This window comes from Mobula birostris, chromosome 13 (genome assembly GCF_030028105.1).
Source record: "Mobula birostris isolate sMobBir1 chromosome 13, sMobBir1.hap1, whole genome shotgun sequence".
Classification (NCBI taxonomy): domain Eukaryota; kingdom Metazoa; phylum Chordata; class Chondrichthyes; order Myliobatiformes; family Myliobatidae; genus Mobula; species Mobula birostris.
Genome location: NC_092382.1, coordinates 33,752,825 through 33,778,372, shown reverse-complemented (window position 1 = coordinate 33,778,372; position 25,548 = coordinate 33,752,825).

Sequence of the window (25,548 nt, the reverse complement as noted above, 5' to 3'; positions counted from 1 at the left end):
TCTGGCTATCCACACGATCAATGTCCCTCATCATCTTATACACCTGAAAAAGGCACTAAGCATAAACAAGGAAGTTATACATTGCTTTGAGGATTTGTTCAAAGTATACAGAAGCTTTTGCATCACCGCAATACACACAGTTTCTGTATTGTACATAAATATTTCCCCTGAAGCCTCCGCCAAATGACTGACTGCCAGTGAATATAAAGGGAAGCGCAGTAGTCTGTCTCATTCGAGTCTGGCATATTTGTGATGTGAAAGCTATTTGTTGCCCAGGGCAATGGTGTTTGATATCATTATCTTCACAGAGTGAATGGGTCAAAACATGTCCTCACGGGTAGAAAGGTCCGGAACAAGAGGAGGTAGAACAAGCAACACACACAAAATGCTGGAGGAACTCAGCAGGCCAGGCAGCATCTGTGGAAAAGTGTACTAATGCAGAATTCCGGCATTTTGTGTGTGTTGCTTGGATTTCCAGCATCTGCAGAATGTCTCTTGTTTGTGAGTGGAGGTAAAATAAAGGTGATTATCAGAACTGGCGATGTAAAAGATTTTGTTCCCTTTCTCCGAGTTCCTAACCCTTTGATAGCTGGAGCTCAGCTCTGTCTGAGAGATCCATCGGCTCCCATTCCCTCATCAGCCTAAGCTCCCCGGGGTCCGTGTAGGGATCGTGGGGCTGAGAGAGAGAGAGAAGAGAACAGGGCTATCCCGGGATTGCGGGTCACAGTTTCCGGAGTCACAGCAATTGCCCCTCAGTCGGTAGTGAAAACGGGCGCACGGAGAAACACTCATCGGCAGCGATATCCGAGGCCTTTTGTGTACTGCGCATGCGTGATATTCGGGACCATCCGCAACCCTGACGCCTGCGCATTCGATCGGTGCTTCAGCGACGGCGAAAAGTGTTACGCAGAGCTTTCAAGTTAATCACAGAGCCATTGAAAGTTTCTGCAAGCACCGGTTCAAGTACATACCTCAGTTTTTGTGTGTAGAAAACTCAGCAGCTCGTTTAACACAGAATGCAGCTCCCATAAAACATTACACTTAACATCAGCAAACGTTCCGCATGTTTAATGCCAAAGTAGAACGTTCTTACAACTGCAGATATAAAACACAAGAGATTCTGCTGTTACAGGAGATGTGGACACATTCACACAAAATGCTGGAGGAACTCTGCAGTTCAGGCAGCAACTAAGCAGAGGTGTACACAGCCAATGCATGCTGAAGGGGTTCGGCCTAACCGTTGTTTATTTGTTCCTCTCCACATTGACTGCCTGATCTGTTGATTTCCACCAGTATTTTGCAGAAATTAACCACTTTTTTTTTGATCAACCAGCTTCCAAATGTTTTTGATCTTTCATTTGTAGCCACATCCAGCTGATCTGATTCCTCTTCTTCCCCCTCCTTGTAAACTCTCGGTCCCATCTCTTTCTGGAACCCCAAACCCCTGACTCAGGCTGGCAACCCTTGGGGTCTGACTCTGGTCCATCGAAGATTCACTCTCTAGTCTGCTGTCAGACTTCAGCAGTGCATTGCAACAACCCAGCTGTCGATGGCACAGTCGTTTGAAATTAGTGAAAACGGCCCAAAAAGTTAAAAAGAGCAGGAAAGAAGGAGTTTAACCACCTTAGTCCAGAGCCCTGGGGAACGGCAAAACCACAGTGAGCTCATTGTCTTATTCAGTCTGGAGAAAATCATGCAGGAAATTCATGCAGGTGTATAAGATGATGAGAAGCATTGGTCGGGTAGATAGCCAGAGGCTTGTCCCAGGGCTGAAATGACTAACACGAGGGACATGGTTTTAAGCTGCTTGGAAGTAGGTACAGATGAGATGTCAGAGCTAAGTTTTTTAAACAAAGAGTAGTGTGTGTGGAATGCACTGCCAGCGACGGTGGTCGAGGCGGATACAACAGGGTCTTTTAAGAGACTCTTAGATAGGTACATGGAGATTAGGAAAATAGAGGCCTATGCGATAGGGTAATTCTCGCTGTTTCTAGAGTAAGTTACATGGTCGGAATAACGGACCCAAAGGGTCTGTAATGTGCTGTAAATTTCCATGATTCCATAATATTCAAGGGAAATTTCCTATCCCACGGGGTGGTGACTAGTTGTAAACTGTCATCACAGGGAGAGTGACAGGGGAACGACAGGGATAGATATTGATATACTGATATGGAACATGAAACATTGGCAGGGACCAGATGGGCCGAGTGGCCTCTCTAGTGTACATTGTGAATGTGGTAGAGACAGCAAGTACCTGAGACACGGGAGTGAATATAGAACTGTTTTATCTTTCACAGATCCAGAATATTAAACACCAGTCTAGTTTAAGGCTAACATCAGCAGAACGGACTCCTCCAATGCTCAGTGACCAGGGTTCAGTCCTGGGTGCGATGAGCAGCCGCAAGAACTGCAGAATCTGACAGTAACAGTTCCTCATGAACCTGCAGCTGCCTTCAGTCACCGTGATGGTTAAACATTTGACACAGAGCTGATTTGAACTTCCTCCCTGATGTGAAGTTGCTGCTGTTGCAGCAGCTGGGATGATTGAGTAAAACTCTTTGTTCACTCCGGACAGAAATGTGGCCTCTATTTATTGTGAATTCACCGGAGTATCACAAGGTGGGTTAACTGAATGAGCCTCTTCACACACACGGAGCAGGTGAACGGCCGCTTCCCAGTGTGAAGCTGTTAGTGTATCTGCGATGGCATGGTTTTCCCTTCACTTTGAGCAGATTAGGTTCCTCTGATTTGCAGAGTAGGAGGTTATCTGTGTACCTGTTGAAGTGTTTCCTTCAATTTTGGAGGGACAATTATCTCCCAATTTGTGCAAAGGAAATTACAGTTCTACTGGATTTGCAAATGCAATATGCAGTTATGGTTGGGCTATTGATGGGAATCCAACTCTTTTGAATTTTGGATTTCCTGTGGTGTAGAAAGATGGGTGAGAATGCACACAAAAAAAAAAAAACTGGAAACACCCTTCAGAACAGGCAGCACTGGGAAGGACAACCAGACTTAATGCTTCATCTCAAAAAACCTTTGTTGGAAGTATAAAGGAAACAGGAAGGTATGGGGAAGACAAGTGTGGCTCTATTTGAGAGACGAGAATACATTGCAATGAGAAACGCAGTCTGATGTAGGAAAATTAATTTACCTGTCTGGAGGGGCTTATGGAATATCCTATATTAAGGGAGTAGGAAATACTCCCTTGTTTTTTTTTCTGGGGAGGGGGTTTATGGAATATGCTATATTGAGGGAGTAGGAACTACTCCCTTGTTTTTTTTCTGAATAATTGGTTTGAGATGGAGATCCGTTTTCTCCCGAGTCAAGGGAAATTGGAATACGTATTCCGTAAGAAGGAGTTAAATTACATCTAGTTTTTTAAATTATTATAAACAGGTTTGCTCCATCTAACACACAGACACCCCAAACATGACTTGCTCTGCTCACTCACCAGGAACTCCAGTGACGGCAATGACCGTGTACAATATTTTCTGCACAGTGCCGTACCTAACCCACATTTCAGACATTTTGTCCATCTAGTGATTTGACCCCAGACACCACAGACGATCTCTATGAACAAAATATTAAGTCTGTGATTTTAAATACCACTTAGCCACTCCAAAGTGACAGATTTCAACAGATTTAAAAATAAAGATTTTGAACAAGCCATTACGTCACACGAGTGTAATCCCTGCACTGACAGATTGTGATTAATTTAGTGAATTATTTTAGGTACCATTTGTGTGAGTTGGTTTGTTCCAACAAAGATTTGTGTCTGATTACAGAGGAAAAGATAGTCTTGTATGCAGAGTGAGGGATCTTCACAGGTTTGGAAAACAGGATTCCTTGGTGTGATGTGGAAGTTGATTCCCCTGGTGTACACACAGGGAGATTTCCATGAACCGTGAGGGAGGGGTGTTCTCTAGTGTTTTGGAAGGTGATTTGCTCTGGTGAGGGAAAAGTTGGTTGGTGATTAATGAGGAACATGAATAATCTGATTTGGAAGCAATTAAGTCTCGCAGTGTTTTGGGGATGTGGGTCTTGGTGTGAAGGAAGGGGATTCTCTTGGTGTTAAGTGATGGACTTCTGTGGATGATGGTGAGTGGAGGAAAGCTCTCTGCTGTCTGGCTGGGGGTCATGAGCCTACGAGTGCAAATTAACCATGTTTCTTCACCCATTTCTCATCATCAATTGCCCTGATCCACAGATACGTGAGATGCTGATAGAGCAGACACCCTGTAAATACGTCCTGTCTAAGTGCAGAAGATAAACAGAACAGAGAAAGCAGGAAGATGGAAAAGAGTTGATACAGAAGATACTGGATTATGGTCATGAATGTATTATTCTATTCAATGTATTGATGGGGTGGGGATGGTGGTGGGGAATCTGGGACAGTGGGGTAATCTAAGTAAAAAATGCATAATTATCCATGCAGTCTTTCTTCTGCATTTCCTACATCTTTTTGATAAACAAGTTATTTTTTTTCCAATTTTAAAGTAAATTCTATTATTAAACCACATATATGTTACCATAAACAATCCTGAGATTTACTTTCTTGCATATCAATAGAATAACAATCATAACCAAATCAATGAAAGACCGCCCAACTAAGGTGTTCACCAGAGTGCAGAAGACAACAAACTGTGTAAATACAAAATGAAGAGATGATCATAATAAATAAAAACGTACTGAATATTGAAAACATGAGATGAAGAGCTCTTGAAAATGTATCAATTGGTTCAGGAAACATTTCACTGATGGAGGAGGTGAAGTTGAGTAAAGTTATCCCCTTTGGTGCAAGAGCCTGATGGTTGAAGGGTGGTAACTGTTTCTGAACCTGTCCTTGATGTTAGGTGTTCCTGTTGACAGCGGCAGCTTTTCTGCCATAGCACTTCATGTAGATGTGCAGAATAGCTGGGAGGTCTTTATCGCTGACTGATTAGGCTGTGTCCTTTACTTTTTGTAGGATTTTTTGTTCAAGTACATAGGTGCTTCCATTCTGCAAAGGCCAGTAAGTTGTCAATGATGGAATGCAAGGACAGATGCATTCATGACATTCTTATCTGTTTCAGTAATTGTTTCTGCATCTGTTGATACAAGGCATATGTTCCCATTTTACTTCAGTGTGACATTATGCTTATTTATCTACGTTGTGAAAGTCAATGTAGTAAAGACACAGAATAATGCACAAATGTTTCCAGATAACTTTATGACAATGGGAACCAATCTAAACAGATTGCAGATAACATAATATATGGTGGCCATGTCCATCGGTAGGATAGTCTTGGGTTACAGGATGATATTGATTACTGGGGAAAATCGACAGAAAAACTTGCCTCACTCTTCTTCTACTCCCCCTCCCATCCCCTGCATGATGACGAACTCCTTGGTTAATGGTTTTGACTGTTAAGAAAAAAAAAGTTGGCAACCCCGGTCTACATGATAATTTCTCCATAATTTTATCAAGTTCTATCAAGATTTCTCTCAGCCCCGAGCATTCCAATAAAAGCCCATGATTGTTGAAACTCTAAACTCTGTTTATAAACCTTGGGACAGGCAGCATCCCGGTAAATCTTACCTGTATATTTTGAAAGTCACCTTAGGAAGATCGGAATTGCACAACTGTATTCCAAGTGGAAACCGGAATGTTTCATGGAGCTGCTGTTGACCTTCTCCAACCAATAATGACAGGCGTGTCAATAAAAACAGGCCTTCACCATTTTGTTGACTTGCATACCTTTGTTCACTTTTAACCTATCTATTCTAAAATCAAACTGAACTCTTCCTGCATGGTCATTAAATGTTTAATGGGGTAGTAAGTCTGGAATTTGATTGTAAATAAGGTGGGGCACCAGAAAACTGATTGAATGAGGATGAACCAATCAAGATGGATGGACGACGGAGACCATGCTGTCTCCCTTTTTTGGGGATATGCTCCCATGGTGGAAGGGGTGGGGTAGGTTAAGCATCTGCTACTCGTTGTCCAAGGGTGACCTGCAGACTAGAGAAGGGAAGGAGCACATCAGGAAGAAGCGTGTGTACTACCCTTGTGGGGTTCAAGTTTAGGGGTTCAGGCTCAGGTGTTGTAGGAAGGATCTTTGTTTCGTCAGCCACTCCTGTCACCACTCACAGTCCTGGCAGTGAGGCAGTGGGATACATGTGCTTAAACACCTGGGAGGGTAGCGGATAACAGTCTATTAATCCCGAGCTTCTAAATAATCTGGAATAAACCAGCAATGGCAGACAAGAAGATCAATGCGCCTTGATGTACCTTGCAAGATTGGTTTATTGTTGACACCTGTCCCGAGGGACAGTGACAGTCTTGTCTTGAGTACCGTACACAACAATCAGAACACTACACTGTGCACTGCGGTAGAACAAGGTAAATCAATAACAGAACGCAGAATCGAGTATAACTGCCTCAGATAAAGAGATAAAGTGCAGTGCAGTTAAACAATAACGATATTGTGGCGCACCGGACGGCAACTTGTTAAACGGCAATACGGACTCGAACAGCGGTTCCCGCCACGACTCAAAGTTTCTTCTCATCGAGGTCGTCCGTGTGCGCGATCTTGTCACAGAATCTTCTCGGAGCCAGCAAAGCGCTGGATCACTCAAACCATCTCCAGGCTGTAAATCACAACCTTTACCTGTCCCAGAAACACATTAAAGATAAAAAAAAAACAGACATAAAAGAAGTAAAAAATATATATACATTCGTGTCCTATGAGAGAGATGTCGACCGAGAGAGCGTTTCTCCAGCATTTGTGTCTGTTTTGGAAGAAGATGGTTGGATTCTAATCCAGGATCATTCCTCCCCCGAAGTCCAGTGCGGATGCCACTACATCACTGGCCAGATGGACAATAAGGTGCAAGATGCTAATCCAGTATATTGAGGTTGAGTCCATCTCGTTATAGTAGGGATATTCTTATCGCATAACAATATTATAAAACATAATCATTGTCCTTATAACAGACTGTCCATGAGCCTGGCAGTGTCAGCTTTCAGGCTTTGGTATCTTCTGTCCGGTTAGAGGGGAGACAGGATGTCCGGGGTGAGTGATTATACTGGCTGCTCTACAAGGCAGTGGGAAGTGAAGACAGAGTCCACGGAGGGGAGGTTGGTTTCCGTGACATGCTGAGATGTGGTCGTAACCCTCTGCAGTTTCTCACAGTCACAGGAGGAGTATTTTGCTGTACCAAGCCATGATATCAGGATGCTTTCCGCCAAGGTCAAGGTGGACGTGGCTACAGGGGTGTGGGCTGCCACATTTACCTGTCTGGATAGGGGGAGGAAATCGCGATGTGGTCCCACAGATTTCTCCATGGCCTGTGGTGGAGAGGTGGGTGATCTTACGTCTGGCTCTGTGTATAAACCTCTCAGTCCACGACGGGAGTCCAGCTCCTTGTGTTCGAGGGAGGAAGTGCAGTGGCCGTTCACTTCGGCTGATCACTGTATCCACCAGTCCGGGTGCAGAACAAACATCCTCCAGCAGTTCTCCCACCTATTGCTTGTCGGGACATCGCAGACTCAGCCCACCCGTAGGTTCCTCTTGACCGGAAAACTCTGGTTTTCTATAGAACTCTGGTCAGATTGCACGTGGGGTATTGCATTTAGTTTCGGTCGCTCCATATCAGATGAATGCTGAGGATTTGGAAAAGGCATAGAAGAGGTTGTAAGGAGGACCTTTAGGAGGAGATCTAGAAGGTGGAGTTGCACAAAGTTGGATTGTTCTTTCCGGAGTGGTGGGAGCCAAGGGGAGAACTGAGAGGATCATTATTGTCATAAAAGGAAGTGATGTTACAGCTTTATCAATCTCTGGTTAGGTTGCATCTGGAGTTTGCAGTCACCCCATTACAAGAAGGAGGCCAAGGCTTTGGAGAGGGGAAAGAAGAGGTTTATAGGGAGGAGATCTATAAGGAGGATTTGCAAGAACTTGTGTTATTCTTTCCAGAATGGCAGCTACCAAGGGGAGATAGAGAGGCCTATAAGAGTCATAAATGCGGTAGGCAACTGTGATCTTTCTCACAATATCAAAATACCGTATAACAGAGGACACGCAGTTAAGGTGAGAGAGGAAAATGTTCAAAGGAGGTCTGCGGAGAAATGTTTAATATAAAACAAAGCCGAGAGTTGCGGTTTCTGGAATGTATTTCTAGCTTGGTAGTGAAAGCAGTGGTGTGTTTCAGATTCTGTGATAGACAAACAAACACACAGAGAAAGGATGGATATAGACAACACGCAGGCAGGGTGATTAGTATAATTAGGCATCATCGGCTAAATCATATCAACCCAACATCACAGACTGGATTGTCTCTTCCTGTCCTACAATGTCTAACTGGAGAAATAATCACTGATGAGGGAAATTTATTTTCCACTTCATGTTGAATATCAGTTCCTTCATTCTGAGTCTGTGACCAATGGTAATAGAATTCTCATTCAGGGGAAACGTCCTCCCAGCCATCGGTCCGAATTATCTGGAAGAATCCATCAATTCTCCTCACAATTCCAGAAAATACAGGCCTAGCTCATTCACTCTCCCCTCAGACAGACAGCTTGCTATCTCTTGAAGCAGTCAAGTCAGTGTGAGGAACTGTGATTAGACCTGGAAATAATATTCAATGTGCATTCAGGCAGAGGGATTAGTTTAATGAGGCTTAATTACATCAGCCCAACATCACAGACCAAATAGCCTTCTCCTTTCCTGCAGTGTTGTATGTTTTAACTGGAGAAAGAATCACTGATTAAGGACATTTGTTTTCCACTCCTTCCTGAATATCCGTTCCTTCATTCTGGGGCTGTGACACATGGTATTAAAATTATCATTCAGGGGAAACATTCTGCCTGCAATTGGTCTGAATGACCTGAAATAAGCCAGCAATTCTCCTCACAATTCCGGAGAATACAGACTCAGTCTCCCCGCACGCAGCAAGTGTGTCCTCCCAGGAACGAGACCTGTCAGTGTGAGGAATAGTCTCGGCACCCTCTCTTCAATAGGGATAACTTTCCCAAGGAAATGCGGCAAAACCTGGAACTAATATTCAACGTACATTCTCACCACACCCTGTAGGACCCTCCCAGTCAGACATCTCTATACCTCTTCTCCAATCCTCCTGTATCACGGCACAGAATATCATTTGGCTCCCTAATTATTTGTGATACCTGAATGTTAACTATTAGTGATTTGTTGACAAGGACTGTCAGGTCCCTATGAACCGGTCACTCTGTCCCCAAGTAAATGTGGATTTTCTAGTTTGTTCCTCTGGGAATGAATGGCCTCGCATTCCCCCATATTCTGTCTGTCTGCCACATCTTCACTCCGTCACTTCTGCCTGCATCCCCAAACTCTCGCTGCGTCCTTCTCAAACCTTGCCTTTCAGCTCTGTACAACAGCCAACATGGATATAATAAAGTTGGTCCTCACATCCAAATCGCCAATGTAGACTATGAACAGCTGGGGTCTCAGCCACAAACCCTGAGTCACCTAAATTTTGAACGTGTTCCATTTACTTCCTCTATCTGACCTTCACCTACTGACTAATTCTCACACAGGCATAGTGTCCCGAACCCCATGTGCTTATCCGATCCTTTCTTAGGTTCTTCCAATACCACATTCATCAGCTCTCAATTAAACGTCTGTTTGTCCAACCCTGAATCCACACTGACTCTGCCAGCCCCAGTGAGTATTTGGGGACTTGGTCTGTGTCTCTACCTGTAAGATACTGGTACAGAATACAATGGGAATATTACCCATCTGTGGTTCAGTGTAACCATTGTATTGGTGACCTGTGTCGGGGTCTTGGGTTCAGTGTGGGACTGAATCTGAATATCTCTGCTGTCTGAAACTGTGGAACTGATGAGCTGTTGCTGTCTCTGGGCTCTATAACATACCTTGTGTGTCAGACAGGAGCGGCTGATCTGGTGCCTCGACAGGAGGGAATATGGTAGTTGATTGCAGTTTGTTTTTTCCTGTGGGTACGAGGAAGAAACTCGGTCAGTGAGGGAGAGGTAAATGTCATGTGGTTCTGTGAAGTGGCCGTTGCAGCCTGTGCCATTGTCAATCTGTCAGTCTGACACTCTCTCTCTCTTTCACACATATATAACATTGCATCTGATGCTTGTCTTTCTTTCATTCACGTTCAGCTACCCTGCGTCGATTCACCTCCCAATTTATTAGATTATGAAGACATGCAGTCCTCTTTTACTGTCATTTAGTAATGCATGCATTAAGAAATGAGTACAATATTTCCTCCGGTGTGATATCACAAAACACAGGACAAGCCAAGACTGAAAAAAAACCTGACAAAACTACATAATTATAACATATAGTTACAATAGTGCAACAATACTGTAACTTGATGAAGAAGCCCATGTGCACAGTAAAAGTTCAAAGTCTCTCAAATGTCCCTCATCTCACGCAGACGGGCGAAGGAAGAAAAACTCTCCCTGCCATGCCAGATCACAATCCGTCTCTGAGTCATCCGAAAGCTTCGAGCCTCCGAATCAGCTCTCGGACACCAAGTACTGAGTGCAATCTCTGTACGAACGATTCGACCTCAATCTCGGTCGCCAACAGCAGGCAAAGCCGGGGATTTTGAGGTCTTCCCTCCGGAAGATTCCCGACCGCGCCATAACGACAGCAGCGAGCGAGCGCTTCTGAAATTTCTCCAGATGTTCCCCTGTGCTTTCACGTCCGTCTCCATCAAATCAGAATTTAGAGTCCTGTTTTTAATATTTAAGCGGTCTTCGCATTCCTTTGCCGATCGAAGCATTTCTTTGTAATTTTCGTTTGATCTCTTGCATGTTTGAGATGCTCTTAAACGCCTGTTACATCAGTAACATGTCAAAATTCTCCGCAGAGCTTTGCCAGCACTTTGTGTGTGTTGCCTTGAATTTCCAGCATCTGTAGGTTATCTCATGTTTTGTACATCAGCATCGTGATCATCGGATCACTGCCATCCCGTGTGTGTGTGTATGTGTGTGTGTGTGTGTGTGTGTGTGTGTGTGTGTGTGGGGCCAGGATGATGTTGAACGTGCAAAACCGCAGGGACAGAAGTTGGGAGTCGGACGTGTCGTTGAACTCTGTTTACAAATGGATAATTAGCGAAGACAAAATTGAAATCTGTAAATGTGGCTGCTTCCGGTCTTTGTCAATAGAACTCCGACATTCTTTTCAATAGAACACACATCAAAGTTGCTGGTGAATGCAGCTGGCCAGGCAGCATCTCTAGGAAGAGGTACAGTCGACGTTTCAGACCGAGACCCTTCGTCAGGACTAACTGAAGGAAGAGTGAGTAAGAGATTTGAAAGTTGGAGGGGGAGGGAGGGGGAGATCCAAAATGATAGGAGAAGACAGGAGGGGGAGGGATGGAGCCAAGAGCTGGACAGGTGATTGGCAAAGCAGATATGAGAGGATCATGGGACAGGAGGCCTAGGGAGAAAGAAATGGGGGAGGGGGAAGCCCAGAGGATGGGCAAGAGGTATAGTGAGAGGGACAGAGGGGGAAAAGGGAGAGAGAGAGAAAAATAATGTGTGTATATAAATAGATAAATAACGGACGGGGTACGAGGGAGAAGTAGGGGATTAGCAGAAGTTTGAGAAGTCAATGTTCATGCCATCAGGTTGGAGGCTACCCAGACGAAATATAAGGTGTTGTTCCTCCAACCTGAGTATGGCTTCACCTTTACAGTAGAGGAGGCTGGGGTTAGACATATCAGAATGGGAATGGGACGTGGAATTAAAATGTGTGGCCACTGGGAACTCCAGCTTTCTCTGGTGGACAGAGCGCAGGTGTTCAGTGAAACGATCTCCCAGTCTGCGTCGGGTCTCGCCAACATATAGAAGGCCGCATCGGGAGCACCGGACGCAGTATATGACCCCAGCCGACTCACAGGTGAAGTGTCGCCTCACCTGGAAGGACTGTCTGGGGCCCTGAAGTGTAGTGAGGGAGGAAGTGTAAGGGCATGTGTAGCACTTGTTCTGCTTACAAGGATAAGTGTCAGGAGGGATATCGTGGGGGCGGATGGGGGCCAGGGTGGGGGTGGGGGGACGAATGGATAAGGGAGTCGTGTAGGGAGCGGTCCCTGCAGAAAGCAGAGAGTGGAGGCGGGGGCGGGGCGGGGAGGGAAAGATGTGCTTAGTGTTGGGATCCCGTCGGAGGTGGCGGAAGTTACGGAGAATTATATGTTGGACGTGGAGGCTGGTGGGGTGGCAGGTAAGGACCAGGGGAACCCTATTCCTAGTTGGGTGGAGGGAAGATGGAGTGAGAGCAGATGTGTGTGAAATGGGGGAGATGCGTTTGAGAGCAGAGTTGATGGTGGAGGAAGGGAACCCTCTTTCTTTAAAAAAGGAGGACATCTCCTTCGTCCTGGAATGAAAAACCTCATCCTGAGAGGAGATGCGGCGGAGACGGAGGAATTGCGAGAAGAGACAGGGTGAGAAGAGGAATAGTCCAGATAGCTGTGAGAGTCAGCAGGGTTGTTTCCACTGCCACATGTCCAGTCCTGGTATTCAGCATTCTCGGAATGGAATCGAAACCAGCTTCTGTGGATTCTGAAATCTGGATCTAAAAATAAACCGCTGTAGGATTCATCGATAGACCTCAGTGGGTCACGCAGATTTCCTTTCCCGAGGTGAGTAACCGCTGAGGTAATGCCTAGGAATTTAGAAGTGCTTGTCTTCAGTCGGCTGAATATTGACATCAGAGACAATGAATGGTGTTCAATTCCCATGTTTATTCAAGTGACTGTTGTCAGTTCGTCAGCGGCATAACCGTATCTCTGGAGACTGATCCTTTGTATAAATCAGAGCCGTTTTGAATGCATTAGCTCAGAGTTGCTGAAGGAGCTGTGAGTTCAGAAGCAAGACAATTGGCAGATTATTACTGAAATGGGGTATCCAGTCCTTTTACGGATAGGAGAAGTTTACTATCCATTTATTTCAGCCTTTGGAATTCCCGGTAAGCCGCCTTATCAGCTGCCGTTGGCGGGAATTGAAGTTAAATGCCAACGTAGTGATCGTTTCTGTCGCTGGTTTCCACGGTCACATGTTCAGTCCTGGTGTTCGGCATTCTCGGAATGGAATCGAAACCAGCCACTGTGGATTCTGATGTCTGGATCTAAAAATAAACGCTGTAGAAATCATCGGTGGACCTCAGTGGGGCAGGCGGATTTCTTCCAGCGGTTTGTGTTTCAATGATGTAATGCTCGGGTCTCTGTGCTTTTGGTCTCGAAGCAGCTACACTGCATTTGCCAATATTGTGTTTATACTGCTGTGGAGATGATAACAATTGGTCTGCATTGGTATGTCAGCGGTCGTGTGAGCCACGTGTAATGATCAAACCATCGATTAGTGATAACGATTTAGGAAATGTGATGAGTTCCATGTTGCAGCATGGAACTTGAGGATTTTTAGTAAATGTGTGCGGTGTGACAGAAAATAAAACAGTTGTTGGACAACACAGTGACGTCGCTGCTGATCAATACTGTGAAGTGTATTCTATCATATCCACATCTGACCCCTCTACAGACATTCCACTGCGTCACCGGGTCTGCTACTGGACGTTGAATCCCTCTCCCCGGCTTCGCTGTGATGGATTCAGTCGGAGGCTTCGAGTATATCTGTGAGGCTGTATCAGACCTCGCTGTGACTGCTGCCTCGGACAATGTTCTGTTGTAAAATCAGCGAGGTGAGAAATGCTGCAATAGGGAACAAACACGGGGAATGCTAGAGGCACAAAGTAGCATCTATAGAAAGAGAAAGTCGTGTCATAGGGGCTCTCTGTAAACAGTTCCAACAAAATACACGCTAACTGCTTTCCCACATATTCAATTTTGCCTGGATGAGTGGTTCCAGGATTTCCTGTTTCTGTTTCGTCCTTCGGCTATTCTGTCGCTGACAGGGAGTTGCATGGAAGTTGATGATTGTCTAATGCAAGAATCCCGCCATCAGCGTCCAGATTTATTAATTTCATTCATATCAGACGCGGATGAAGCCGATAGAAAATGTTCCAACCAGCACTGACTCTGAGGTTACCGAGCTTTATCTTTCCGCTGCCTCTTCACATTTTGGTCATCAGAAAGGAATCCAAATTCAAATCATTTGGCTTTATTTTAATGTATAAACTCAATCAGCTCTTGGACCTCTCTTCAACTTTCTACCGTTAAATGCAGCATTAAAGTCCAAATATTAGATGATCCCCGAAAACTGCTGCATTGGGTTCTGCTCAGTTTTTTCTCAATTTGCTATTTTCTGTCTCTCTTCCAGCGAACTTGGTGGCGATTGCGATCCTCTCCCGTGGAAAGTGCGGTCTCTCCAAATGTGTTACTCGCTACCTGGTGGGAATGGCAGCGGCCGATCTCCTGGTCGTTATCTCGCAACCGCTGCTGATGTGGACTGCTTGGATTTACTTTCGCCGATCATTCCTGTTCATTACTCCTGTGTGCAGTCTCGCCAGATGGTTGATTTTTGCGAGCACCGCGGCCTCTGTCTGGCTAACTGTCGCTTTCACCGTCGATCGATTTGTGGCTATTTGCTGTGAGAAGCTAAAAACAAAATATTGCACCGAGAGAACGGCGGCTGTGGTTATCGGGTCAGTGAGTGTGCTGGCCTGTTTGGAGAATGTCCCTTGGGGCTTTACTTCTGAACCTCTTGTAATAATTGATGGTGTTCCCTGGTATTGTGTTCCTACATCGAGCTACAAATACTCTTCTTCATGGGCGGTATTTGAGATGCTTCACCGCATTTTTACCCCTTGTGTCCCATTCTTTCTGATTTTGTTGTTCAATATTCTGACAGCCAGGCGGATTCTAGTGGCCAGTCGAGCCCGCAGAAGGCTCCGGGGACAAAAGAGTGGAGAGAATGACAAGGACCGGGAGATGGAGAACCGACGCAAATCCATCGTTTTGCTCTTCAGCATAACCGGTAGTTTCATATTGTTGTGCGGAACACGTTTGGTATTTTATATCTATTAACGGATTTCAATGAGTTTTGTTTATTATTCTGTCATGCATCCTGTTTACATTGTACAAGAGACATCGGGAATGCTTCAGATCATCAGTTCCTGCACCAACACGTGCATTTACGCCCTGACTCAGAGCAAATTCCGAGAGGACCTCAAGAATGCGGTGATATACCCACTGAAATGGATTTTGAAACTCATTCAGCGGATATAAATAAATGCTGTGCAGTGGTACAATTCAGCTGCTTTCATGTCCCTATTCTGTACTCCCACTTGTGAGCAAACGGAAACAATACGATGAACAGAGTTACAAACAAAGCATGAGAAACTCGGTCGATGCTCGAAATACAGAACGCACACGAAATCGTGAAGATTGTCGGCCCGAATAGTTGAATGTTTACTTTTTTCCAAAGTTGCCCCCTATCTGCTGAGTTGCTCCAGCATTTTGTGTGTGTTGCCTTACAGTTATAAAACAGCTATTTACAGTCGATCCCGACGGCACCAGTGGCCTCAGCATCCCAGAAAAATCTCCTTTGCATCTCACCCTCGCCACACTGAAATTGAATCCTGAGGCGAACCTGTCACCCCTTCTTCCCGATTCTGACAAAACTGTCTGTTTTTGGAGTATAATTTCGTCGGTATCAAGCACTCCTGTTCCCATCATTACCTGTCCTTTCCTTCGCGATCTTTTTCTCTTCTGTCTCTACTTTTGCTTTTGTTTTCCCGTTTGAACTAACTTTCAGTGTCAGAATTTTAGCTCTCAGAGAAAGAGTTGCTGGGGCGGGGGGGGGCGGGAGGTGTGGTTGAGTGGAAGAGGAGATGCTGTGAACCCAGAACAAAAGACACAGTGAAGAAACTGGGAACTGATGTGGTCTAATCCTACACATAGTGCTGGAGAAAAGCTTCAGCTCAGGCAACAGGACTGGAGAGAGAGAGAGAGAGAGAGAGAGAGAGAGAGAGAGATCCAATTCTGCCCAAAATGTCCACAGTTTACTCTTCTCCATAGATGCTGATGTCCACAGTTTACTCTTCTCCATAGATGCTGATGTCCACAGTTTACTCTTTTCCATAGATGCTGATGTCCACAGTTTACTCTTCTCCATAGATGCTGATGTCCACAGTTTACTCTTTTCCATAGATGCTGATGTCCACAGTTTACTCTTTTCCATAGATGCTGATGTCCACAGTTTACTCTTCTCCATAGATGCTGATGTCCACAGTTTACTCTTCTCCATAGATGCTGATGTCCACAGTTTACTCTTCTCCATAGATGCTGATGTCCACAGTTTACTCTTCTCCATAGATGCTGATGTCCACAGTTTACTCTTCTCCATAGATGCTGATGTCCACAGTTTACTCTTTTCCATAGATGCTGATGTCCACAGTTTACTCTTTTCCATAGATGCTGATGTCCACAGTTTACTCTTCTCCATAGATGCTGATGTCCACAGTTTACTCTTCTCCATAGATGCTGATGTCCACAGTTTACTCTTTTCCATAGATGCTGATGTCCACAGTTTACTCTTCTCCATAGATGCTGATGTCCACAGTTTACTCTTCTCCATAGATGCTGATGTCCACAGTTTACTCTTTTCCATAGATGCTGATGTCCACAGTTTACTCTTCTCCATAGATGCTGATGTCCACAGTTTACTCTTTTCCATAGATGCTGATGTCCACAGTTTACTCTTCTCCATAGATGCTGATGTCCACAGTTTACTCTTCTCCATAGATGCTGATGTCCACAGTTTACTCTTCTCCATAGATGCTGATGTCCACAGTTTACTCTTCTCCATAGATGCTGATGTCCACAGTTTACTCTTTTCCATAGATGCTGATGTCCACAGTTTACTCTTCTCCATAGATGCTGATGTCCACAGTTTACTCTTCTCCATAGATGCTGATGTCCACAGTTTACTCTTCTCCATAGGTGCTGATGTCCACAGTTTACTCTTCTCCATAGATGCTGATGTCCACAGTTTACTCTTCTCCATAGGTGCTGATGTCCACAGTTTACTCTTCTCCATAGATGCTGATGTCCACAGTTTACTCTTCTCCATAGGTGCTGATGTCCACAGTTTACTCTTCTCCATAGATGCTGATGTCCACAGTTTACTCTTCTCCATAGGTGCTGATGTCCACAGTTTACTCTTCTCCATAGATGCTGATGTCCACAGTTTACTCTTCTCCATAGGTGCTGATGTCCACAGTTTACTCTTCTCCATAGATGCTGATGTCCACAGTTTACTCTTCTCCATAGATGCTGATGTCCACAGTTTACTCTTCTCCATAGATGCTGATGTCCACAGTTTACTCTTCTCCATAGATGCTGATGTCCACAGTTTACTCTTCTCCATAGATGCTGATGTCCACAGTTTACTCTTCTCCATAGATGCTGATGTCCACAGTTTACTCTTCTCCATAGATGCTGATGTCCACAGTTTACTCTTCTCCATAGATGCTGATGTCCACAGTTTACTCTTCTCCATAGATGCTGATGTCCACAGTTTACTCTTCTCCATAGATGCTGATGTCCACAGTTTACTCTTCTCCATAGATGCTGATGTCCACAGTTTACTCTTCTCCATAGATGCTGATGTCCACAGTTTACTCTTCTCCATAGATGCTGATGTCCACAGTTTACTCTTCTCCATAGATGCTGATGTCCACAGTTTACTCTTCTCCATAGATGCTGATGTCCACAGTTTACTCTTCTCCATAGATGCTGATGTCCACAGTTTACTCTTCTCCATAGATGCTGATGTCCACAGTTTACTCTTCTCCATAGATGCTGATGTCCACAGTTTACTCTTCTCCATAGATGCTGATGTCCACAGTTTACTCTTCTCCATAGATGCTGCCTGGTCTGCAGAACTCCTCCAGCGTTTTGGATTTCTAAAATCTGCAGAGCTCCTCTTGTTTGTGTTTGGTCTAATCCTAGTCAGTGTCAACGAGATGTTCGGCTGTGCCAACACAGAACCGACCCTGGACAAAGAACAAGCGAATAATGGTTGAAAAGGACAGCGTTACAGAAACAGACACTTGATAATTAATGGGACAGAGGCTCAGTTAATTTTGAACTCATGCAACTGGAAAATTGGAGGATCTCTCTAAACAAACGCGATGAGGGATATTATTGTTTATACAATTAGAAAGGTGATGAGAGTAGCGGCAGTTTGTATTCAGATATTACATACTCCAGACAAAACTGAATTGAGGAATCAATCTGAATCATTCAGTGGTTGGTCCGTGATGTCAATTAATGTTCATTGTGAGGGGATGATATCTAAATATAAACTCTAAATGTAAGGTTGGTTAAGACGGGTAATAGGTAGTGAGGATAATCCTGTTAATTGTATAACCATGACTCCTGGCATTAATGAAGGCTAAATATTTGAAGGGAATTCTTCGCGATAGGATTGACAAATATTTGTAGAAGCATAATTAGAAACAGTCAAATGGCTTTGTGAGGGGAAGATCATGCCTTACACACCTGAATGACTTTCTGAGGGGTTGACAAAACAAAGGCTAGAGTGGTGGACGCTGTATGTATGGAATTGAGTGAGGCGCTTGACAAGAGCCCCTGCAATAGATTCACCCAGAACGTCGGGAGGCATGGGACTGATGGAAACTCAGCTGCCTGGGTTTGGACTTACCTTGCCCAGTGAGTATGGGACTGGCAGTAGGTGGGGCGTTTCCAGGAGATCTACTTTTTCTCATATTTGTAAACGACTTGAAAGAGGAAGTACATATGTGGGTTGGTAACTTGCTGTTTGAAGCTCCACGTAGCGTAGTGCTTAGAATCAGACTAATCCAGCTCGGGGCACTGGAAATCGGAGTTCAATGCTGGTGTTTTTTTGGAAGGAATTTGTACGAAATCCCCATCATATTTATGGGTTTTCTCCCAAGTTAAAAAAGGAAACAAAACTTAGCGATTAGACTAGAGTAACATTGAGGTTGCTGGGCTCCGTGGCTCATTGTTCTTAGCTTCATCTCTAATTGAATGAAGGACACCGATGTGCTGTTGTTGTGGATAGTGTAGAATTTCATCATAGGTTACAATGGGACGTCGACACGGTGTAGAGCTGGGGTACGATGTGATAGATGGACTTCCATGAGTAACAGTACGAGCTGATACATAATAAAAATTCAAACTGGATTATAGAGCACAAATGGCAGATTTTATTGCAGTGTGGAGGATCAGGGGAGTCGTGCTATGCAAGTCTATAGGTCCCTCAAAATTTCCAAACAAGTTAATTGAGAAGCTAAGAAGGTTTATGGCTTAAGAACTGGCAACTCCGGAAAAGTGATCTCACTATTACTTCCCGTATCACGGGCTTAAGAGGGAAAAGATGCTAAGGAAGAACAGGTAAATGTGTGGCTAACAATTTGTGCAGGAGGAAGGGCATCGTATACACATATTATTGGGCTCTCTTCGAGGTTTGGTGGACTGGTGTAAGAACATTGGTTTTACACCTGCACTGAAAGGGAGTTGATATTCTAACTGGCAAGTTTGATGTATCTGCCCTGGCATTAACATGTGGCATGTGCAGGCCTGGTCTTGGGGGTTGGGCGGGAGAGTGGGAAATGGAACTGCAAGTGAGTAAGTAGGATTGAGTAAAAAGGTAGAGACGAAGTCAAGGAACGCCAAAATGAAGTCCAGCCAGGACCCCGTTAATGAGCCCGGTGTCTCCGAGGGGCTGAAGTGAGGTTATGTCAGTAAAGGTGTGTAACACTTAAGACAGACGTACTTAGAACCTGGATTAGTACGTGACACAGTGAGCCAGATATTGCAGAGCTCTGGTTGAGAGAAGGTCAGGGCTGGTCGCTAACCATTCCAGAATTCAGATGATTCAGGCAATCCAGAAGGTGGCGGGGGCGGGGGTGGTTCTGCACTGCTGATCAGGCAGAATGTCAGAATGTCCCAGGTCCGAGATCATCCCATAGGCTTCATCAGTAACACGATGCAGGTAGAGCTCAATAATAAGGAATGTGCAATCGCTCTGATGGTGTTCTACCTGCAGCCTGTAAGACAGAGGAACAGAAAGGTCGGGAGGTTATGGGCTGATGTAAAAGCAATCATGCAGTTATTGCGGGTAAATAATCACTCCAACATTACTGGCATTCTCTTATCCCTTGAGGATGGATGGGGCTTTATGGTTCAGATGGGTCCTGGAATGTTTCCTGAAAGAGTATTTAGATGGACGACCAGGGAGGGAGACAGGCTTGACTTAGTAGTATCAGTAGTATAATTCTGGAGGTTCGCAAACAGTTTTTGATAAGGATAAGACTGGTGCTGCAGGGGGATAAATGTAAATTCGGTGAAGGATAATGACAGTAGAATTGGACATCGACTTGCAAAACAAATTATCCCAAAACTAGAATCATTCCAACCATTCACAGGATGACAAAATATGTGTACACCCCCAAATCTGCACACTCCTCTCATATAAGTGTGCACCTCAAATCCAGCGACACCCCCAAATATGCGTGTACCCCCAGAACTGAGTGAAAAACATTCTAAGGAACAGGATATATAAGTCAATCGTTATATGGTAAACTGGATTTTCAGATGACACCTGGATTTGGAGTGTGAGTGGACAGCGAAGTAGGTTATGAAAACTTTTAGCGTGAGTGAAGCAGCTGGAAACGGGCTGAACATTTTGAAGTTGGAACTTAATGTGAAATTCCATCGAGATGGGATCTAGTGTGAGCTGTTGCACTTTGGCAGGACCTACCAGGGCAGGACTTATACAATTAGTGGAAGGTAATTCAGATGTGCAGGAGAGCAGAGGGTTCCGAGAATGCAGTTTCAAAATTCCTAGATAAGGTCACGAGGAGAATCTTTGCACACACGCCTTCATATATCAGAGTACCGAGTACACGAATTAAAATGTTATGTTGAAGTTGTGTAAGACGTTATTGAGGATCGGCGTGGAGCATTATGTATAGTTCAGATCACATATCTGCAGGAAAGAGATCAATAAACTTGAAAGATTACAGAGATAATTTATAATGATGTTTCAGAAATTGAGGGGTTGAGTCAGAAGGAGAGAATCAATAGGCCTATTCTCTCCCAAACTGAGGCACTCTCCCCTCAAGTTAGGTGAGACTGGAACAAGAGTTCATATTTTAAAGGTGAAAGTAGACCACGAGAGGAAACTTCTTCACTCAGAGGGCGGTATGAACGTGGGATGAGTAGCCAGAGGAAGTGGTGAATGCAGGCTCAATCTCAACATTTAGGAGACACTTGAACGGGTAAATGGATGGGAAGTATATGAAAGGCTATGGTCTTAATGCAGGTCGTTGGGACTAGGCCAGAAAGCAGCTCAGCAGAGATTGGAAGAGCCAGAGAAAATGTTTATGTGTGTGGTGTTCGATAACACTACATCTAATCCCGAAGAATCCTCTCCAGTAAGTTTCATACCCCGAAGTGTGACTCAGCAGTTGATATTTTCCAGGATAACCCATCCCCTTTTATGAATAATGGAATACCATTTATCTCCGCTTTTTGGGTATCTTGCTTGTAGCTACAGAGAAGAGGTCCTCAGAGTTTTAATCTCCCGCTTCTCCAAGTAATCTGCAAGTATATCCCGCCTGGCCCTGGAAAATTATCCACCCTAATGCACCTTAAGAGACAAAACACTGCCCCCTTAGAGGTCCTGTACTTAAACAAATTTAAAAAAAACACTGTTGGTAACTACAGGATAGAAAAGGTTCGATCAACGACTCTTACGGCAGGGAAAAGTCCCTTCAGACCCAATGCCTTGCGACTGAGATGTACATTCAGGCAAATTTCCATCCCAGAGCAGACGGGACAAACGCAGGCAGATGGGAATGTTTTGTATGGCACCTGAACGCCACGGAAGGGGTGGGCCGAAGGGCCACTGTCAATGCTGTAATGGAAATTTTGTCGCCGAAAGGTCGACTCTACTCCTCTCGATAGATCCAGCCTGACCCGCTAAGTTCCGTGAAAATGCTGCATGCAGCTCTGGTTAGCATTCTATATCAATGATACTTTGTGCTGGAAGACTGCAGAGGAAGTTGACCAGGACTGGGGCTTATGTCATGGGGAAGATGGGTATGTGTTGATATACTGTGTTGATCTAGAAGCGGGTTTGGGATCCCAGTTCATTACTCTCTTTAGGTGCTGCACAGGGTGAGGGGTTGCTGCGAGCGGCGTAGGGCCTGCTTGTCTTTAGCAGTCGAGGCACTGAGTTCCAGGGTCAGGTAGTTCTGTTGCAGTTTTATAAATCTCCAGTTTAACCACATCCTGAGTATTGGATTCTATTATTGGAAAATTGTGGGGGTTTTGAACTGAGAGTCGAAGAGCCTTAACAAGATGCTTCCTTGATAAGGAGAGATTGGACAGTCTTGGGATATTTTACCTGGAGCGGCAGAGGCTGAGGGAGGCCTGATTGAAGTTCATAGGAACATGAAAGGCACTGACATCGTGGACATCCCGTTTTTTTTTTCGCTGAACATGAAACATGAAATAACTAATACCAGAGTGCATGTACTTAAGATGAAAGGCCAGCGAAATCAGCATAGCGGTTGTTCTCAGATCTGCGCCTGGACGAAAGGAGCAAAAAAATCAAGCAGTTTGTAGGATGGGGGAAGAGGCAGAACGAGCCTCTTGTTGGATTTGGAGTAGGCGAGAGGAGGGGAGCTGGAAGCCAAGAGGAGATGGGCAGTGATTTGGCCACCACTGCCGGCCCACCAACTGGAGAGTGTCGTGATTAAGGGTCAAAACACTCTGTGAAGGTTGGGAACCACCTGTTGTCATCTGCTTCTGGCTGAAGGCTACGGTTACCTTATAAGGTAACTGGAGAATGCACCGTAACAGGTATATGTAACAAGGTGAAAGGGGGAAAACTACTGGTGAGAGAGTTTATTGGGATAATGATAATGTGTGACTGATGAAAATTGAGCATTATGAACTGTAAATTCAGAATCGCCGCTCTGAGAAACGATTCTCACATGGCCACGGAAATAAAAGACATTCAAATATCTGAGTCCGGGTGTTGTTTTGTATTCTCCGACAATATCACTATTTGAGTCCGAACGTGATTTGACTTGGCCTGACAAATTTGGCGACGAGGATGGGACTTTTTAAACGCGATATAGTGAACCCTTGACCGAGAATTTGGCCCCTCGGACTGTGCCAGAAAAGGTTGTCCCTCACCAGCCGGTGATCATTGTACCTGCGTTCGGGTAAGGAAAAGAAGAAAACTGCGAGAAGGGACAGGGAACCATGAAATTTAAAATTGCTTTAAAATAAAACTGATCCACTTTGTGACCCAGATGTTCGCTTTTATAATCAGTGGATTGTATAAGTGTATAACTGAGGCTCGCGAATGTTGCAACATCTGTTAAGTACACTTTAATTCTGAAAAGTGTTGGGTTACCATCCTAGTAGGTTGGTGGACCCCTCTAAAGGTAAACCGGCAAGAACGGCGCCTCACGAGCGACGCCCGAGTGATCCTAAAACGAAAGTACCGGTAAACGACACCGCGATGTAGGAAGTCGAAAAGTACAAGACAAAGAATTTGCTGGTTTCCTGCAGGATCGCCCGCTGATAAGGTTTGGTTGAGAACAGGGGATAGCATGTACTCTGTCACATTTTCTAGTGAGTCATATGCTTGGAGTCAAGGGGATTGGATTTATGGCGGTGCTTTCGACTCGCTAAAAATGAAATATTTGACCTCGATTACATGTTATGGTGTTCTAACAAATGGGACACCAACAACTTACAACTGAACGCAAGAAAGAACCTATTTCTAACAAAGGAATCATGATTTCGAGGTGGCGCTCTCTGCGTCGGCTATTGTTTCCGCCGAGGTGCCGGGTCAGAACGGGTCCCCGAATTAACACCTATTAGTCGGGAACAGACAGGTCAGAAAACAAAATCAAAAGGGAACAGGAGAGAAGCAGTAGATAAATCTACTGGGGAAGATATCAGTGAGTTTCCCCGAAAATTGTGGGGAAATCACAATTCTAAAGCCCTGGGTCGCGCCTGTGGTATAGAATACCGTTAATTAATCTCCTAACCCGCTAAGACAACCAACTGGTTCACACAAACTTGTCAAGTTTTCCAGCTCCTGCCCGGGGATTTGCGCGCACTCCTCAGTGTTACATATGGAACTTCTTGGGGAGGGACACAGAGTAGGTTCTCCAGTCCCAGACAGACGCCCGAACGTGACTGGAAACCAGGTCGGGCGGGCGATGTAAGACAAGCCATGGGTCGCTGAGGTAATGGAACCCATTTTAATGACGGCCCGACAGCACGGGGATTTTTGCGAACTTTCCCGAAGTTCACATATAAAAGGCAAATCCCTTTCGGACATTATAGCTCGTTTTAAGGATACCTGGTAGTCCAGTGCTGGCAAACTCCTAGACCATCAGAATACCCAGCTGGCAGTGTAGACTTTTCTGAACTGCCTCCGACCTGCGATTGCCCAGTCCTTTCAGTTAACTAATCTTAATTGGCAGACCCAGCAGTTATTATTAAAGTTTCTATAAATGAAACATTCTTGAGATTTTTCACTCCCCACCCCCCACACCAAATCGGTGTGCAAATATATTTGCCAACATACCCCTAAATTTGTGCACATTCCTAAATCAGCACGCACCACAAAATCCTTGTGGAACCCCAAATCTGCGTCGGCTTCCAAATTCACGCAACCCGCAAACTCGCTGACATCTCCACATGCACATTAGATTATTCTTGAGCAAAATAATTTCAAACAGATCACGATCTGTCTGCTTCCACCTTATAAAACAGTAAGAACAAAGTTCATAATTGGAAGTGCTTTAATTAATAAAATATCGGAAGTAAAGGAATGTTGAGATTTGTCACAACTCCACATGCAACGGCTCCCACAAATCCGTGTGCAGCCCCACTTGCCTGTGCACCCCCATGTTTTTAAAATGTTTCTTCTTTGAAAATAAAATGTGCGTACATGGGTGTCAGCTGGGTTGGTGGTGCATACGGTCTAAGGGTGCTTACGGATTTGGGGATGTTGGTCGATTTTGAGTTGTAACGAATCTCAAGGTTGTTTCATTGAGAGGTATTTTATTAATAAATACACATTTAATTTTCATCTCTGCTCTTACTATGATTTTTAAGATGGAGGTTGCTACTGAGTGGCCTATTTGAAATTATTCCTCCTCTGGGATAAGCTGATGTGTATCCAAAGGGTGTTGTCAGGTTCGCAGTGAGCAGCGATATGGGTGTCCATCCGTACTTGTGAGTGCATCTCGATTTGTGGGTCTTGGTGGATTTGGGTTAATGACAAATATCAAGGTTGTTTCGTTTAGAGATACTTTAATAAATAATGCACTTCAACAGCGAACTTTGTTCTTGCTATTTTCAATGTGGATTCAGCCATCTTGTGAAAAAGATCGAAATGATTCTCACTCCAGGATAAACAATCGTACTTGCAGGAGCGCACTTGTATTTGAAGGTGCACAGACATTTGGAGATGTTCACGGCGAGTTTGAGTACACACGGATCTGGGGATGTCTCAAGGTCTTTTCGTTTATAGATACTTTAATAACAGATGCACATCGAACTTTGAATTTG